At 41.0% G+C, this 17,922-nt stretch overlaps 1 protein-coding gene across 3 annotated transcripts in view; it reads right to left on the reverse strand.

The window, feature by feature from the left end:
- The window catches only part of MIDEAS (mitotic deacetylase associated SANT domain protein), a 54,900-nt gene extending 51,407 nt beyond the window's left edge, over positions 1-3,493 (reverse strand). For 2 of the 3 annotated variants that reach the window (XM_056347511.1, XM_056347512.1), the window contains exon 1: positions 3,134-3,491. The gene's annotated coding sequence lies outside the window, so the exon portion shown is untranslated. Of the gene's footprint in view, positions 1-3,133 lie in introns of all 3 variants that reach the window. The other variant, XM_056347513.1, reaches the window with a different exon arrangement.
- Positions 3,494-17,922: the final 14,429 nt, after the last annotated feature.

Below are 17,922 nucleotides of genomic sequence, written 5' to 3' on the forward strand. Positions count from 1 at the left end.
GTCTTATTACATGCCGGAACACACCCCTCCACACAAACTGCTTGCTACCACCATCACCCAGGTAGCCATTTCCAAAGAAAGGCTACAGGTCCTGCATCAGTGGCAACTTAAGGGATTGCCTGGCACAGCTTGGCAGAATAGTGTCATGGGAGGGATGCCAGGCTTGAAAATACCTCCTGCAGTTCTGCAGCTACCACTTATGTCACTTATGGATGACAATAAAAGTGAAAATGCAAAAGCATAAATTAACATCTGGAATGATTACGTAGGCTCCCAAAATGCTTGTTCCGTGCTACAGGCCTCAGCATTTCATATCACCTACTACTCTCATGCACCTGGAAGGGTTAAAGGCCAGCACAGCTACACCTCCCTTTGCCAACATGTACACAAATGTGTATCTATGACTAATTCCACTGAGCACCACAGGACAACTCATGGACATTGAAGTTACCTACTCCTTTGTATACAAGCCCAAAGAATCCTGACCTAAAACGTTTTCCCCCACCAGGTAGGCTGTGAAAAGCAAAATACTTACCTTAAGTAATAGTTACGTTGTATCACTACCACAAATGAGTCAAGGCATCTTTAAGCAGTTTCTATTTTCACCCAGAAGTAATTTTGACATTAAAACACCCAGTATAACATAGATTGTCAAGCCAATCAAGACATTAAGAACAATCCAAAGAAAAAGCTACAAATAAAACATTGTAGTAATGCACAGATGAAACGTAACTTGACTTATTTTGTGTTAAAACAAAATGCTCCTATAAACTTCCAGGATTATCATGAAAGTCTGTCAAGTGATAGGCCTAGTACGGTGGTTAATCAGCCACTTGCTAACAAAACTGTAACAACCCACTCATCCCCCCCCCCCCCCCCCAAAAAAAAAAACCAAATGTAAACTTCAGCACATCACTATGTTCTTCATTAACAAAGCTACATATATTTTACATGAAGCATTTAGCTGACAACCTGAGGGGACTACCAGTAATAAGATGATCTGTGTGTATTCAACTAAAATATGTTCCAGTTGAACACCAAGAAATTTTAAAGCAGCTTTTCATTTTCTCATTACTTTCCATCACAGTGCTCAAAACACTTTCTAAGCCTTCACAGAATTTATTAAGACATCAGCAATGATGGTTAACACTTTTCCAGAAAATTTTCACTAATCTTAGGTCGATTTCTGAGTCCAGATCTGAAATCTTTTGGATTTGATACTTCATGAATTTCAAGTACTTCCAAACTGATAAAATTACAGGTAACCAACATCTCTGAAAAACAAATCTTAGAGTTGCATCCACAAGAACTTCGGCATAATTTTGATAGTCTTTCAAAGTCTTAGTTGAAATTTCAACTTGCTAATACAGTGTCTGTGGCTCAATGCCTTGTCCTGTCTCTCAGCCAGTGCTGCCTGCAAGATCACCGAGCACGATGCAACTCTTCAACTAAAGTTGAAACAGCATGTTCAAAATTTATGTCCAGTCCAGCACTCCTGTCAACCTCTAATTTTTTGTGGCCTGACACATAAGCTTTTCCAGTTCTCTCCATTTCCAAGAAAGCTAGCTGAACTGCAGTTGCTAGAAACAAACCGGTGTTTCTCCCACACAAGAACGTAGACCAGTGCAAGAACTGCACTAAACCTGCAGGACTGTTAGCAAGCCTGCCTGATTTTCACCTGCTGCATAATCACTTTAGAAACATGAACCTCAGTTACAACGAGCTTTCAGTTTCTTCCGTGATTTCAGGGACTACTGGTGGCGTTTCTTTTCTGCTGACTATTTCAGGTCTGCGACTTCTACTACCAGCCTCGTTCCACTTCTCCTCCTCCCCCCCCCCCCCCCCCCCCCCCCCCCCTTTCGGTAAAGTCGAAGAGAAATGGGGCAGTTCAATGCAGAATGCATTCTCTTTTTAGCATTTGCAATGCAAAACTAGGTTTTGTTCGGTACAGAAGTCTTGCACAATAGCCTGTGTATACGTATTCAGTCCAACAATGCTGTCCTATGCAATCATTCTGTAATTACACACAGTCATAAAGCTGCTGCTCTTGCTGCCTGGAACTGCAGTCTCGCCCTCTAAACAACCTAATATCAGTCTCCGCATTAGGACATTTCTTTTCTCTCTTCCCCTCCCGTAACTGCTTACTCCAGTACAGATGGCCTTTACACTGCGCTCAAAACACGTAGTCGGGAGGAAATCAAATTATTGTAAAAATGAAACTGTTTTAAAGAGAATGCCAAGTAAATCTCCGTTGAGCAAAGAGAATATTTCTCTGATTCTGCAGGCTGCAACCACATAAGACTTTACAGACCATAAATAAATCCTGCTTCTGCCTGTTTAAGAAAAAAAAAACCGAAAACCAACCACACACACCAGCAACTTAAGTATTATATAAGACTCTCACATACGTGCGTGGGTGTATTGTCAGCTTCTACTGGTAAACTGCAAAGAATCAGTCCTTTGCAGTTGCTGCCAGAGAAAGAGCTGTACATTTGAGAGCACGGGATTTTTCAGAAATTATCAAATAGATTTCTCCCCACCCCATCCCCCTTCCACTGCGTAAATCCCAGCAAAGAAACCCAACCCTTGCAAGCCGAGCCCCGCCGCACGGCGTGCTCGCCACAGGCCGCGGCACACACGGAGTTACCCCGCTCCGGCACGCAGCGAGCACCGAGAAAAGCACACACACACCCCCAGCCCACCCCCCAAAATACCGTCCGCGGGCAGCTCACCCGGGCGCGGACACAGCCTCGCCGCCGCGGCAGCCCAGCGGCAGCCAGGGGGCCCGCCGGAGCCGTGAGGCGGCAGGCAGCGGCGAGCAGCCCCCTGCAGCAGCGCCGCGACCCCGGCCCCGCGGGGCTGCTCGGCCCAGGCGCGGAGCCGCTCAGCCCCGCCACCTCCACAGGTGCCTCTCCTCCTCATCCTGCACCCAGCGCCCACAAACAAAGCACATATCACACACACACACCGAAGACAGAAAAAAAAAAAAAACAAACCAAAAAAAAAAAAAAAACCGCCCCAGGAAAGACACCCCTTCTCCAAAATGGCAGGAAAACGGAAGCAAATCGTGCGGAAAAAGAAAAAAAGATAAACCCGCGGAAAAGAGGAGAGGGAAGAAAACGTGCTTGCTCACCTGCGAGGCGAGGCAGGGCCGCCGCGGCCGGGCACCTGCGGGGGGACGCGGAGCGGCAGTTCGCAAATGCGTGGGGGTGGGGTGGGGGTGCTAAAGAAGGAGGAGAAAAAAAAACCCAAAACCCCAAACTTTGTTTCTTTCTCTCCGGGACTCAGGGAAAGCGTCACTTCCTAGTGCGGTAAGCGGGGAGGCTCCCGGGCCCGGGCTCCTCAACTCCTCCTCCCGCCTCCCTCCTCCAGCCCCCCCGCAGCGCCGCCAGCAGCCCCGCCGAGCTCAGCCTCGCCTCCTGGCACCGCCTGGCTCCCCTGCCCTTCCACAGATCTCGGCATGACCTTCTGTGCTCGGCGGTGGCTGCAGTTTGCAGGGAAGGAGGGGAAATCCCCGACGAGTAAGGGGCGGGGAGAGAGTTTGCGACGCTGATTTGGAAGCCAAGCCCTGCAAAATACTGCCATGTTCAACACCTGGCAAAACTCGCCGCTCTGATGACCCGAGTCCAGTACCAGCCTCTCCAGCGCGATCAGGCCTTGTGGCCTTTCTTTCTAAGGAAAAACAAATAGCTTTTTGGCTTTTAGGAACCACTCGAACCCGAGGAAAACGTGGGTTTTGTTTCCCCCTTTTGGCCCCTTTTTTCACAGCTTTTTCTGAAGAAAAAGTGAAAAAACAGGGAAGGGGAAAAGGATTTGTATTAGGTACACAAATCCTCAGGTCGTCTCTATACTGTTGGCTGTTTTACCAAACACCTGAAATTTACTTTCAGAAGAAAGCTTAAATCTGCTTTCACAAGAACACATACTGCTGAGGTTCCTAAAAATGTTCCGCTTGCCTGCTGGAATATGGCTTCCTGTTGCCTTGGTCTGAGAGTAAAAAACAGAGCGTTCTGGCAAATGCAGGCACGCTACTTAAGGCAGGAAATAAAGAAGTTGCTTCTTCACTGCTCCCCCTGTAGACTGCTCTGATACTCGAGTTTGTTCACAACCAACGAAACTTGCAGAATATGAAATAACATTAAGACAGCATTCACAGATTAGACACTCGTTCAGTGAAACATGCTAAGCAACACGAAAATGCCAAACATTTTTCCCCGACGTGCACGCTGCCACGTGTTTACCTTCATCCAGTGCACAGCAGCGCAACTTTTTTTTCAGACCAGCAGGGCAATTTCCCTTCTAGCATGTATTGCTTTATAGAGTGAAATACAAAAGTAATTTCTGCACTGCTCGCTCTAGTTTGCATTTCTTACATGACAGTTCCTGGCTCCTATGCAGAACTTTTTACCAGGGAGGCTCAAGTTGTGTGGAAACAGCAGCCCAGGGAAGTGACTTACCCATGACTACAGAACGTATCTGATGCATAACCAGGTTTCTCTGATGAGTCCCAGGTCAGTAGTCTAATTACCACACCCAATCTTTTCCTGTCACAGTGCAGAGAATAATAAAGACACATGGAGGTGAAAAGCAAAATAGTAGCCACAGGTACTACTGGTAACGTTTTTCTTCTTTCACAACCAAAGGTATCATTTGATACAACACTGTCTCAATAGGACATTCAAGGAAAACTCTTCTACACTACCATTAGTACATTTGCTTTTCTAAACTCCTGAATAGACTGGAGCAATAGGTCAATAACTATTTAAATCAATACAGAAATAATATTCACAGCTGTTCATAAATTAGCTACTATGTAAAGCAAACTTAAATAACCGAACATATAATGACTAAAACTGAAGTCAAAGGTATGCAACCCATTAGTTTAATTTGCCCTAATAAAGGCTGAAAAGACAGATTTCATAAACTGGAATTATTTCCTCCTCTGTTATAAAATGTTAGACAACTACTGCCTCCCAATGAAGCACATCAGATATCGATAAGATTGAAACTGCTTATCTCAACTTTCATTGGGGAAAACAACCAACCAACCACCAATCCACCGCTCTTCTATGACTGTAAATCATGTTGTAACACCAAAGCATAGCTCCTCCTTCCAGCCAGAACAAATGCACGTTGTACCTCACATGCGTGTTTTCAGTTTGGGAAGCAAAATTATGAGCAGTGTCTCGTGTTTCACAACACATAATCACGTAAGAGCAGCAGACAATGGCAGAAACATCATCATCTGGCTACAGAAGCTAACACTGCACAGACCGGGGATTATGCTTTCTACCCTTGTCTAGGACACATGTTAACATTGTTGGGTTTTGATAGTTGCCTCCTAAATAATATATAAGCTAGATAGGAGTCCTTCTTTACTGAGCCAAAGACAACATAGTAACCACAAGGACGAAGTTGAAACACACTGTAAGATGCAAAATCTACAGGAAAGGATGGCACCTCTTCCTAAACATACCAAATGGGATAAGAACAAAACCAGGCAAGCATGTAGGTACACCAGCCAGCTGATAGATCTGAAACAGAAGCAGCACACTTCAAACACATCATGGCATGAGGCATGTTTATAGAGCTGTATGCTACTGTTTATCTTACTGAGCCATAAACAGTTTTATGAAGTGTTTTGTAAAGATTTTGCCACTACACGCTCTTCAGTTTTTTCTCTGTTCCTCACGTTATGCAGTCCTTATATCTCCTCCAAAACCAGCTACCATAATTTTCCTCCTTGCAGTAGCAGCTTTTGCTATTTTTTTTTCTTCTCCTTTTCTCAGCATATGCTGAGACTGCATGCAGGCTGTACTTCCTTTAGTTTTACAGTAACAAAATTTAATACGCATATATTCCCTGTTACGTTGTTATTTTATTACTGCACTGAAGGAGACTGGAAGATTTCCTAGCTATCACCATATAAAAATCTTAGGTTTCTTTGGCTTGTACAGACACATCATGTGATGTAACAACATCGACTCATATCATTAATAAACTGGAGTGCACTGAGTCAGAATCTGGATTAAAGACCATGTTTTGCATACTTACATTTGCACAGCTGGGAGATAGGCTCAGTAGGTGGCACTTTTCACCAAGTCAGGGTAGAACAAACACCCCGTCCTCTTTCTGGTCCCCAGGAGCTGAACTAGTGCTCCAGTATTACAGGAGACAATATGGAGCTATTACTTTTCCCTGAAATTAAGTATAAAATGAAGGTCTTAATCGCTATCGCTAGTAAGAAAATAATTATGCTCTTTGTAATAGAAGTTTCAGATTCCAATAAGCCTAAAACTTCCATCTCAGAAGATAAGCTAGAGAATCAACTGACAGGAACCATGTGAAGTTCAGCACAGACTAAAGCGAAGCCCGGCACTTTGGCTGAACTAACCTTTTGCCATTTCACAGGCTGGGACTGACATACCACTCGGAACCACTGGATAAGATCTGGGAGGTCCTGGTGAACAGTGGGGTAAACACCAGCCAGCAGTGAAGGTTAACAGCATCCTGAGCTGTATAAAGATAAGCGCAGCTAGGTAAAGGGAAATAACTATTCCTCCTTACTACTCATTTGTTATCTGTGTCTGGAATACTGTGTCCAGTTTTGGGTATCCGAGTACAAGAAAGAAGTTGATAAACTTTAGTCAACAGAAAGCCAAAATGGTCAGAGGCTTGAACACATGTTCTCTGCAAAGACAGGCTAAGGGAAGCTGGGCTTCTCTAGTGTGGAAAGGAGAACAGGTAGCAGAGACTTAATGCCAGCCTTCCAGTAGCTACAAGGCTAGATCTTTACCTACAAGCAAAGGCAAAGCCAGGCTCTTTATTGAAGTGCACAGGGGGAGAAAGACAACGATCATAAATTGAAGCAAAGCTGTTCCAACCAGCTAGCGAGGACAGTGAAGCAATGCAACAGGTTGCCACAAGAGGCTGTGGAATTTCCTTTCTTGGAAGTTTCCCATAGCTGCCAAAGAAAGCCCTGAGCAACATGGTCTGATTTCAGTGTTGACCCCGCTTTGAGCGGGTTGAACTGGTGACCTCCCAAAATCCCCTCCAACCTGAGTGATTCTATAATTCAAGAAGCAAATCCCTACATCTCACATAAAAGGAGGATTAATTAAATGATAGGAAAATAGTTTGAAAAAATCTTATAGGAAATACAAGTTGTTTGTATGTTTCAGGTTGGTTGGGCTTTAGTGTTGAGGCTGTGAATTTAGACCATCAGCATAAATACAAAGATAGTCAGCATTTTTCAGCTGCATTATTGCAGGAGAAAATGCTTATAAGAATGCTTTTATTTCTTTTTATACAAGATTAATTATTCCTTACTACAGAGAAATTTCAGTTTCCCCAGTAACTACGTCTATCTCCCATCTTTGCCAGAATTAAAATGAAACACTCAAGCTGTTACATTTGAAATATTATTTTAGTGTAACTACTCTTGGGAAATTTGATGCAGTCAGAATGTTTGGAAAGAAACGGTTTGCCTTTCTTAGAAGGGTTTGCAAAAAAACCCAAACTTGCACATTTATTTTACTCTTCATATCTGAGTTTAAAACAGAACACTGAGTTTGCTTTACTAACTTGAGCAAGATTCAGCTTCTTTGATCAACTGTTTTATTTATAGAGCGTGTGTGTGTAAATACACATGTATACACACATAGAAGAAGTATCATGAGCTGGCTCCCTGAGAACCCGGATGAGACCCTGTTATATGAGGTAAAGGGAGGGACACTGTGGTGGTTTAGAGGAGAAACCGCATGTTAAAAAAAAAAAAAAGAAAAAGTTACTCACATTGATTAAACACTACTGAAAGAAGATTAGACACCATTGTGAGAAAGACACTGTAAGAATCTATGAAGTACCAATGTATGTGGCATGCTGAAAACCAGGACTGCTGAAACTTTCCTCCTAATTTTACTAGGTTGTGCAGCCTTAAACACACTTTGCAGTCCTTTCTGCGTTTACTATCACTTTTCCCAGAATCCCACATTCTTTGTTTTCCAAACAATAGTCTGGGGTAACATTATTCATTGTTTACAATTGAAAAAAAAAAAACAAACGTGGAGAAGCTAAGCAGTGAGCTAAAGGCCACATGGAGGTTCAATAGCTGAGCTTTGGTTAGCAAATTTTTTTAATCAAAATTTATCAATTTTTTATCAAAATTTATGATAAAAATCAATTTGATGAGCAAGTTACATCATTTTGATTTTCATGTCTGGACTCCAGAAGTATTTTGGCAGTCCTCCAAGCTGCCTTCCAATGCCAACTTGTGTCTACCTCAACTAGCTGTCTGTTTATCTCCATGATCTCTGAACATTCCTTAATTCTGTCATAAGTTACATAGCATGTTCAATAATATAGAAAAATAATTCAGTTCCTCTCTGTATGTTTATCGGTAAAAATCTCATTATGGAATTTTCCCTTTTTCCCTCCACTTCTGCTGGTTTGTTGTGGTTTTTTTTTTTTATAGTGAAAACTTGGTAATTTTTTTTTTTCTTGCCAATAGGAACCTTAAAAAGCCTCATGCTCAAAGTACACTGTACAACTACAGCTATTTTGCAATATCTACATAGGGTATAAAATGCAATTTTAAAGCATAGCCCTAGCTAGGATGTGGTATTCCAAGGCAGGAATGCTTTCCAAGTATGGATGTGGTTATATTATTGTTGTCCACTGAGCATTTGAATTACCAGAAATACACTAACAACACTCAAGAGAAACACATACCTTCATGGCTGCCACAAGACTGCTAGCCTGAAGAATATCGGAAGCAGCAATTCTAACAGGCAGTCACGATGTCTTTTATCAACCCATCTCAATATATTTTGCACGTACTCTTAAACCCTCCCCTTTCTACAAACTAAGCAGGATCTTTCCTCCCTTGCAAATGCATGCTCCTCCCTTATTTCCTACTCTGCTCCTGCAGTCTTCTTTAGCTCCTCGAAGCCACAGTGGACTGAGAAAGCAAAGAAAACAAGCTGGAGGATGCTAATGTAACCAGGACCTACAGCAGAACAAACACAGGAATACACATGGTCTATGAAGGCACCAACTGAAGAGGTATTCAAATAGCAAGCAAGAACACTTGCTGTAGCATTATATATCTGATGGATTTACCACAGCCTCTGCTTACAGGTATTTATAAATTAGTTTCTTTGCTCTCTCCTCACATGTACGAAAGAGGCATCCTCCAGTATCACTACTGCCTCAAGCAATACAAAAGCAATCATTATCCTGGCCTCAGCAAGATCTCCTCCCCACAAGAAATGCTCTGATTATGCTTATGTTGTCTTCATGGTGCCATTTTAAGAAACAGCAGAAATCAGTCATGCTCAAGGCAGGGAGTATCAAATCCACTGTCTACCAGTAATCACTGTGGAATCATGACATTGGGCTTTATAGATCAAAGTACATCAGAGAAAAGATGGAGATAACTTACCACTTCTAGAGTCTCTGAGGAATGGGAAGTGCAGGAAATTTGCACATGAAAAATGCAGGGGGAAAAGCAGCCCAATTAAAAAACAAAACAAAACAAAAATCACCTACAGACAACCCTCAAACCTCCTGTTCCCATGAACCAACTATGAAAGTTAGGAAGAAGTTATCAAGTTATGGGATCATCATTCTTAACATCCGCATTACTAAGAAAACAAATGTTACTACTGTTCAATATCAGGTGACTAAAACAGTTGGTGGGTTTTTTCCTCCTTTTGTAAAAGATTAGTGGAAGTTTTTGAAAGGTGCAGATTGGCTAAGGAGAAGAAGACATTACCAGAGGATCAAAGCAACACAGAGGACAAAAAAAGAGGACTTCCCAACAACAAACACTGTCACAATTCACTATGAAAGATTATTTCATAATTTGCAGGGCGAAGCTTTGCTGCACAGGAGGCACACAGAAATATTGATGGGGAAATTCAAAATGAGATAATGGACTTAAACAGGAGCATATTTTCTGAGACCATTGTTTGTAAAAATTACAACCTCTCTCCTATTGCATGCACTTCAGTCTGAGAGTCATCATCTGTGGTCTGAATATCACCAGCAGACCCTCAACCACGATTCTCCCAGTCTGTTCCAGCGAACAGCATCTTGTGTTTGTTTCTCTGACATCCAAACAACATCCTGTCATGGCATTTCAGCTTCCAAGAAGTAGTGGTGGGAACTGTGAGAAAAGACTAATTATAGAAATTATGTAACAAGTTCACTTGGACAGCTCCTTGATTTGTAGACCTGATCTCTCAAATTAGTCATGTACTGATAATAAAATTAATAATTAAAATATACATGTTTGCCAGCACTATGATATAGCCTTTTTATTCCTGCTATTTAGCATTCAACATTCTATTTTAAATTAACACAATTTGCAGTGTTTGCAAAGCCAGTACCCACTAAGTGACTTAGAGGATTATCCTGTTAGTGCTATCTTGTATGGCCCACCGAAGAAAGCCACACAAAGAACTAGGCAAGAAAGGCATCCAAACAAGATCTCATTTCCTCCATAGATGTACAAATGATCTCCCCAAAATGCCCTTAGAGACTGTCATTTAGATAGTCTCATGTACTGCTTAGAAACAGCAGAAAGCCTCTTCACTGCCAGCCAGCGATGCTTGGTAAAGCACAGTATGCCAATTAGGATCTGAAGCAGGTTTTGCTTAGTTGCATCAGACCTTCCAGTTACCAATTGTTGATCAGCCTCTAAAAGACAACCCTTACCATTACACTGCAGTTGCTTAGCTGAGAGTCAACACAGTTGCATCTAAGTTTCACATGTCCAATAAAATACTTGATCATCCATAATAATAAGAGCAAGCACAGCATCCTAGAACACAGTCACCGACACCATTAATACATTCCAGGCCAGTTGTGCTTACCAATCCTGCTTCTTTTCCTTAGAGGAAACAGGTGAAAGTCTTTATAAATTCTCATCTCCAGGCCAGTGGAACACAACAGCTGATTTGCTAACATCAAAGTTGTTAATAATTGACTGATAATAACCAAGTGCTGTAAATTTCCAGAATGGAATGTCTAAATGCTGAATAGATGAGAAGCATTCTACTAACATCCAGCAGCTCTGAAACAAGCGCTGCACAGAGCTCCAAAAATATACCTTTGTTATCTTGAGACTTTGCAAGTCTACATAGTCCTCTTCCACAAACTATTACTTGCTTTTCAAAAATAACACATCTTGCACGTGATGCTAAGTGCAACAAAAGTTCCTTCTGAAGAAGTTTTCTCATTCATTTTCCTCTTTTTCACACCTGTCATTATTCACCTTTTATCAGCTTCCATCTTTCATCTACATCCCAAATGTGTTTTCCCACAAATGCATAGGTTGAAACCCACAAGATGGAACTTTCCAATTCTGTTTGGTCAAGGATTAGCATACCAAGGAATCTTACAAGGCAGCTATACTATGTATAACTTCACACAGTCCCAAATACATCCCTCATACGAACAATATTTTTTCTAATTATAGAAGACCCATTTCTCTTTCTGCTTCATTAGCCATTAGCATCAGCTCTTCTAGCACTGGGATGCATAAGAAAACAGGGCAGTTTTACAATTATTTTGAATTTCAAGTATGAAAAAGAACAGAAATACGATGCACTATTTATTAACATTAGGATTTCTCTATGTAGCACAATCTATCACCCACTGCTGCCTCCTGCTCTGGTGTAGCAATCAGTAGCATTTTCAGCAAAGGTACTCATACATTTTCTGTCCTCAGTTCAGACAGAAACACTTATCCTGACCGTTTTCTGTCAGCAATTTTAAACCAAAGAAACATAACCTAACATTACCATAAGTGTGATTGTGCAAAGATCATTTTGTGTTCTGAATAAGTCATTCCAGCCTTCATGACAGCACTTCTTCCTTCCCCCATTTTTCAGGATGGTCTAATATCTTGGTTACCTACATAATACATCTTAATTTATGATAACTTCTGTTCTTTCTAAATTACAAATTTAGTTTCATTTCCACTGAATGTTGCCAGTTTCCATCCACATAAGCTCTAGAATCACAGAACGGTCAGGGTTGGAAGGGATCTCTGGAGATCATCTAGTCCAGGGGTCCTCAAACTATAGCCCATGGGCCGGATATGGCCCCCCAAGGTCCTCAATCTGGCCCCCGGTATGTACAGACAGACAGACAGACAGACAGACAGACAGACAGACAGACAGACAGACAGACACCCCCCACCCCACCCCACCCCACCCCACCCCACCCCCCCGGGGTTGTAGGTGGAAACCGAGCAGCCACAGATGACTTCCTGCCACTTCTGCACACCGGCCCACTGTTTAAAAAGTTTGAGGACCCCTGAAGTCCAACCCCCTGCTAAAGCAGGTTCACCTGGAGCTGGTTGCGGAGTCACATCCAGGTGGGTTTTGAATGTCTCCAGAGAAGCAGACTCTACAACCTCTCTGGGCAGCCTATTCCAGTGCTCTGGCACCCTCAAAGTAAAGGAGGTCTTCCTCGAATTGAGAAGGATTAATGTGTTGCAGTCTGTGCTCATTGCCCCTTGTCCTGTGGCTGGGCACTACTGAAAAGAGCCTGGCCCCATCCTCTTGACACTCACCCTTAAGATATTTGTAGACATCGATAAGATCCCCTCTCAGTCTTCTCTTCTCCAGGCTACACAGGCCCAGCTCTCTCAGCCTTTCCTCACAAGGGAGATGCTCCAGTCCCATCATCTTTGCAGCCCTCTGCTGGACCCTCTCCAGTGGTTCCCTGTGTCTTTTGAACTGCTCTGTTGATTACGACCCTCTGAGCTCTGCCATTCAGCCAGTTCTCAGTCCCCCTCACTGTCCACTCATCTAGTCCACACTTGCTGAGTTTATGCATGAGTATGTTATGGGAGACAGCGTCAAAAGCCTTGCTGAGGTCTAGGTAGGCAGCATCCACTGTTCTCCCCTTGTATGCACAGCCAGTCATTCCATCATAGAAGGCTATCAGGCTGGTCAGGCATGATTTCCCCTTGGTGAATCCACACTGACTGTTCCTGATGACCTTATTTTTCTTTAAATGCTTAGAGATGACCTTCAGGATGAGCTGTTCCATCACCTTTCCAGGGATGGAGGTGAGGCTGATGGCCTGTAGTTTCCCCACTTCTCCTACAAAACAAGAAAAAATAAGGGATCACTTACATTTAACATATTTATTTCCAATCTTGCAGTATTTTTTTAGACAAAATGGAGAAACCAGCAGTAGAAGGAAATACTTTCAAGGTTATTGGTATTGTTCATCTAAAAACCACTCAATCTTTCCTGGTTTTAACTATAATTATGCATTACAAAGCACATACAACAACTACAGGCCATGACAACAAAATTAAAATTTAAACTTTTCAGTGGTGTCTACAACAGATGAGCGGTGACACTTCATATTGAATTGCAAAAATTCAAGGTATTTTTCCTGATACAGACATGCATGACTGAATCTTAAAGTATGAAACAATACTTATATTAGTACTTCACTGGTTGCAGATTTCTAGAGTATTAGTAGAACCATTTTTAAATTATAACTGGGAGATAGCATTAAATGGAAATGGCACACAAAGCGATAAAGAAAGAAATTTCCCCCATAGATGTGTATGCTTATCTAACATCATGATTCTAGATCAGAAGGTCCTGATTTCCTTAACTGTTCTGCAATAAAAAATGAAAGATATGATCCTAATATGATGCTGCACAGCAACAGAACAGTTCTCATCTACAATGTGCTCAGGTTGTTTATAAACATTAAATAAGTAGATATACCAAAATGTAGCTTTACCATATTTAATACTATAAAAGTTACTAGAAGATCACCTGACTTTTGGATTTGATTTAGGAAACTCACTAACAAACTAAAGACAACAGGAAAATCAGTCTCTGCAGCAAGCACTTCAATATTTTCTTCTCTTAAGGTACAGACAGGAAAGGAAGCAAAATTATGAGTAAAACTTTGTGATAACCAAACAGTAGTAATCACTATCAGATTAAAATAATAACATTGTGCTCAATTTTCATGTATTTAAAAGGTTTTACAAAATGGTAAAAGATCAGGTCCAACAACATTTATGCAAAAGCCTTTTAACCCTATGTTTTCATTACAAAAGTCAGATATCAAGTTGTGTTACTGACATAATTTACTTTACTAACAAAATAAGTTATTTACCTTAAAATGAATGGGATTCTTCAAGATGTGCCCTACAGACAGTCTTAAGAGTGAACATATATTAAAACCAGTAGCTTTGACTAGCAAAGTCTGTTTATAGAGCAAAACTTCCTTACCATCACAAAAGTGTAAGTGACAAAACAAATTCAGAACCTGCCTATGCCCTTTGGCCAATCAGAATCCAGATGAACATTTTGAAACAATGGCAAAAATGCATCAGGGCATTCCCAAGCATTACACATCAGAAAAATCAAGTTATTATAAAAAGTAGCAATTGGTTCTTTATCAGTATACCTACCAGTACAGATGAAGCTAGCAATTAGCATCAGTTAGCATTAGTCTCATATGACAGCTAAGTGGCCACCTGCAAAACTTTCCCACAAGTATTTCTGCCTCAGGCTAATGCTCAGTCCATCAGCGATACATTGTTAAGTTTGTTTCTTTTTACAGAACAAGACCTGCATGAATGAAAAATGCAAAAGCAGAGCAAAATTTAGAAGTGGATGGCATAACTTGAGTTGGATGATAGCTTGCTTTCACCAGCTGTCTACCCTTTCCAACATTTTCAACCAACAGGGAGCTGAGCTGCTCACAAATCACCTTTAAACTGCACTCTACAGCATGGTATGTCACTGACATAAAGTCAGCTATATAGCTCAGTTCAACCTCAGCAGCTGTCTCAAGTTAAACTTTTTCAGTTCATTTCTTACACTGATTCAAGCAATCACTGCAAATTGTGGTAATGACCTTAATGTGTTACTGTGCTCTGCTAAAGTTGTTGCATCCAGTTTAGCTAGCAGAATGAATCATCCGTAAGCCCTTAAAACATTTCATGCAAAGATATGTAGATTAGCTCAAATTAGACTCAACAGCATGTCAGGCTGTTAGCTGACATTGCATTGAGTGAACAAGGGTGCTTTCTCCTTGTCTGCTCTGGCTCAGCAACGAGGGCAAGAAATATAACTGAAGGTTGGTAAACTAATAGTTTAGAAAAACAGAAACATCAAGCCTGCTATGGATGATTTTGCAATAATTTTTCTTACTGCAGCATAAAACACTGTTTTAGAATTTGTAGGACAAGTCAACTGGTTTTGTTACCCATGAACATGGAAAGGTATTGCTCTCTGAGTTCTTCCATAAGGCTGTTTTATAAATGGAGAAGGCACACTTTTTCTCAAGATACTTTCAGCACATTTCATCAATTCTGTGAAGAATAGTTTCAAAGATGTTTAACTTTCTGTACACTTAAAAAACTGCTTTCCCACAGCAGAAAAGGGCATCTTATTTTCCTGTCATGTGAGACTTACTATCTCAAAAACAAACAGTTAAATTGTGTTGGATTTGAGTAATGTAATTGATCATTCCTATCCACAGAATCCATGAAGGATGTTTCTGGAGAGACTTCATAGACCACTTTGCTCCCTACACACACAGGCTACAGAATCTGGTGTTATTCAGAGCGCATGCACACCCTATATCTTGACGGCCAAAACATAGCTGCATTCAATTACATAACCGTCTACATTATTCATCTATACAGATTTAAAAAGACTACTTGTTATAATGGTATTAATTAAAAATAACAAAGAAAGGGCACACATCTGTCAAGACTGTGAGTTACATATGAAAATGGAAATGCGTAAAAGGTGAATTATTATTACATACTCTCATCAATATGATCCATGAGTCCAGCAATTCTCGGAAAATGAACAGGACTACTTTGTACTTTGAAATCATTTAAGCCTCACAGTATAGGCAGAATATGTAAGGTTTATATTTCAATATTGAGAGCAGGTAAACAGAAACAAAAAGATGATCTTCAGTTAGCTAAACAGTCAGTCAGTCTTAAAGGGAAAAAAAAAAAAAAAAGCCACCAGACTTTGATTTTTGAGTTCTATTTTAATCATTATCATTGGCTTCACCAAAATTGACAGCAACGTGATTTTAATCACTCTGAACCAGACAGCTGTTCCACTTTTATGTTCTGTCCAAGTTTACAGGATTCTGGGAGCTAATGACTTTGTATCCATGAGCTTTTCTTTTTTTTTTTGTCCTTTTTTTGATCCTTTCAGATGAAATGGGATGAAGTCTTTTTAATCCCACCATGTGGCTAAGGTATGTTTTTGCTTTCTCAAATTTGCCTGAAGTTGGTCAGAGAAAACTTTGAACTGGGGGGAGTGTCTGTCCAGTGAAGTAAGGCTCAGTGGAATGACATATCCCTATTCGGGTAGGCAGCGATGGTTTTTTGGCAATGACCACAACCGTCTTCCAGCATAAACACATCCCCCATTTCATCTCTACCCCATCACTGTTTGACTTTAAAATGACAACACTCAGGTTGATTTAGCCTTATTTATATGTGGCAACAACCCCTAATATCTGTTAAGTAACAACTATTCCACTACCACCTGCTTGCAAGGACAGTTTTCTTGCACGTGAAAGGTGACTTTGTGTGGTTTGGTTGAGTCTGAGGTAGATTAAGCTAAACCACAAAAAGGCATTCTTAGAGTAGAACATGGGTCCACAAGGCAAGTTAGTGCAGAATAGCTACTGCATTTTAAATTCACACCTAAGCTTATTTCACAATAGCTTCATTAACAAAAGAGATAAGGGGGGGTGGGTGAGGGGTGGAATATAAGGGTTAAAACAGTAAACTGCAGATGATTGCTGTAACCACCTTTCAGGATAATCTTGTTTGTGGAGAAAACAAAGCTATGCTGTGCTAGGCAAGAGAAGGCAGGGTTGTACAGAGATTTTAAAAGCCCATTTAATGCATTGGGGTTTGGGTTGTTTTGGGGTTGGGTTTGTGGGTTTTTTGTGTATTTATAAAACATCTGAAGTTGCACTGTCATTATATATGGGAAAAAATATGCTCATGTACCCATATACAGCATTTGTTTTCACCACTTTTCTTTCAATTATTACTAGTCACTGAGATATACTACTTCTAAATTAACAGGGAGCTGTTCTCCATTAATACACTTCATAATCTTTTCCTGTTTGCTTATATAATGACATGTAACACTGGTTTCTGAAATAATTATTTTTGTAGTAATTGGGCTGCTCTTTTCTTGCACAAGTATGTAGCAAGTCAGTATTCGTTCATTTTAATGCAGGCCTTCTACATACAAGATAAGCCCATTTGAAACCACGGGGACAATGAAGACTTATTTTCAGTGCATTACACTAGTAAGAAGTTGACCTATCATTAGATCAAGTGATACTAGAGAAAAAAAAGTATGGATGTATAAATCCCTTATTAAGATTCCTCATTTTTTCCCCTAGACTGTTATAGTTCCAGTGATGTTATTTCAACTAATATGAAAGGCAAAATTTTGTATATTACAGTGGCACAAATGTAAGTCATTCTCTTAGACATGTATTATTAAACCTCTACGGGTAAAGCTCCAATAGAAAAGGCTTTGCCTGCCTTTATGTGAGAGGCAGAGTACAAAGTCATCAGGATCATTAGTTTGGAAGAATTTTTCCAGTATTCAGTGGTCACTTTGAGTCTGCAGTAATTTCCACAGACTCAGTGGCCACTTCATGGACCTGTTTGCCTTTCCAGCATGGCGAGCCACCACAACGTAGGGCGAGTACACAAAGCAATCCAGTCAGGCAGCGCCAGAACCTGAGCCCCACCCCGGGAAAGCTCTGGTTCCTCAGTTATTCATCCTTCTACAGCCGGTTCTTTCAGTAAAGATGCTTCTTCATCTGTATTCCACCATAGCAAAAGCATGTATATAGTAAATACAACAT

This window comes from Falco biarmicus, chromosome 7 (genome assembly GCF_023638135.1).
Source record: "Falco biarmicus isolate bFalBia1 chromosome 7, bFalBia1.pri, whole genome shotgun sequence".
Classification (NCBI taxonomy): domain Eukaryota; kingdom Metazoa; phylum Chordata; class Aves; order Falconiformes; family Falconidae; genus Falco; species Falco biarmicus.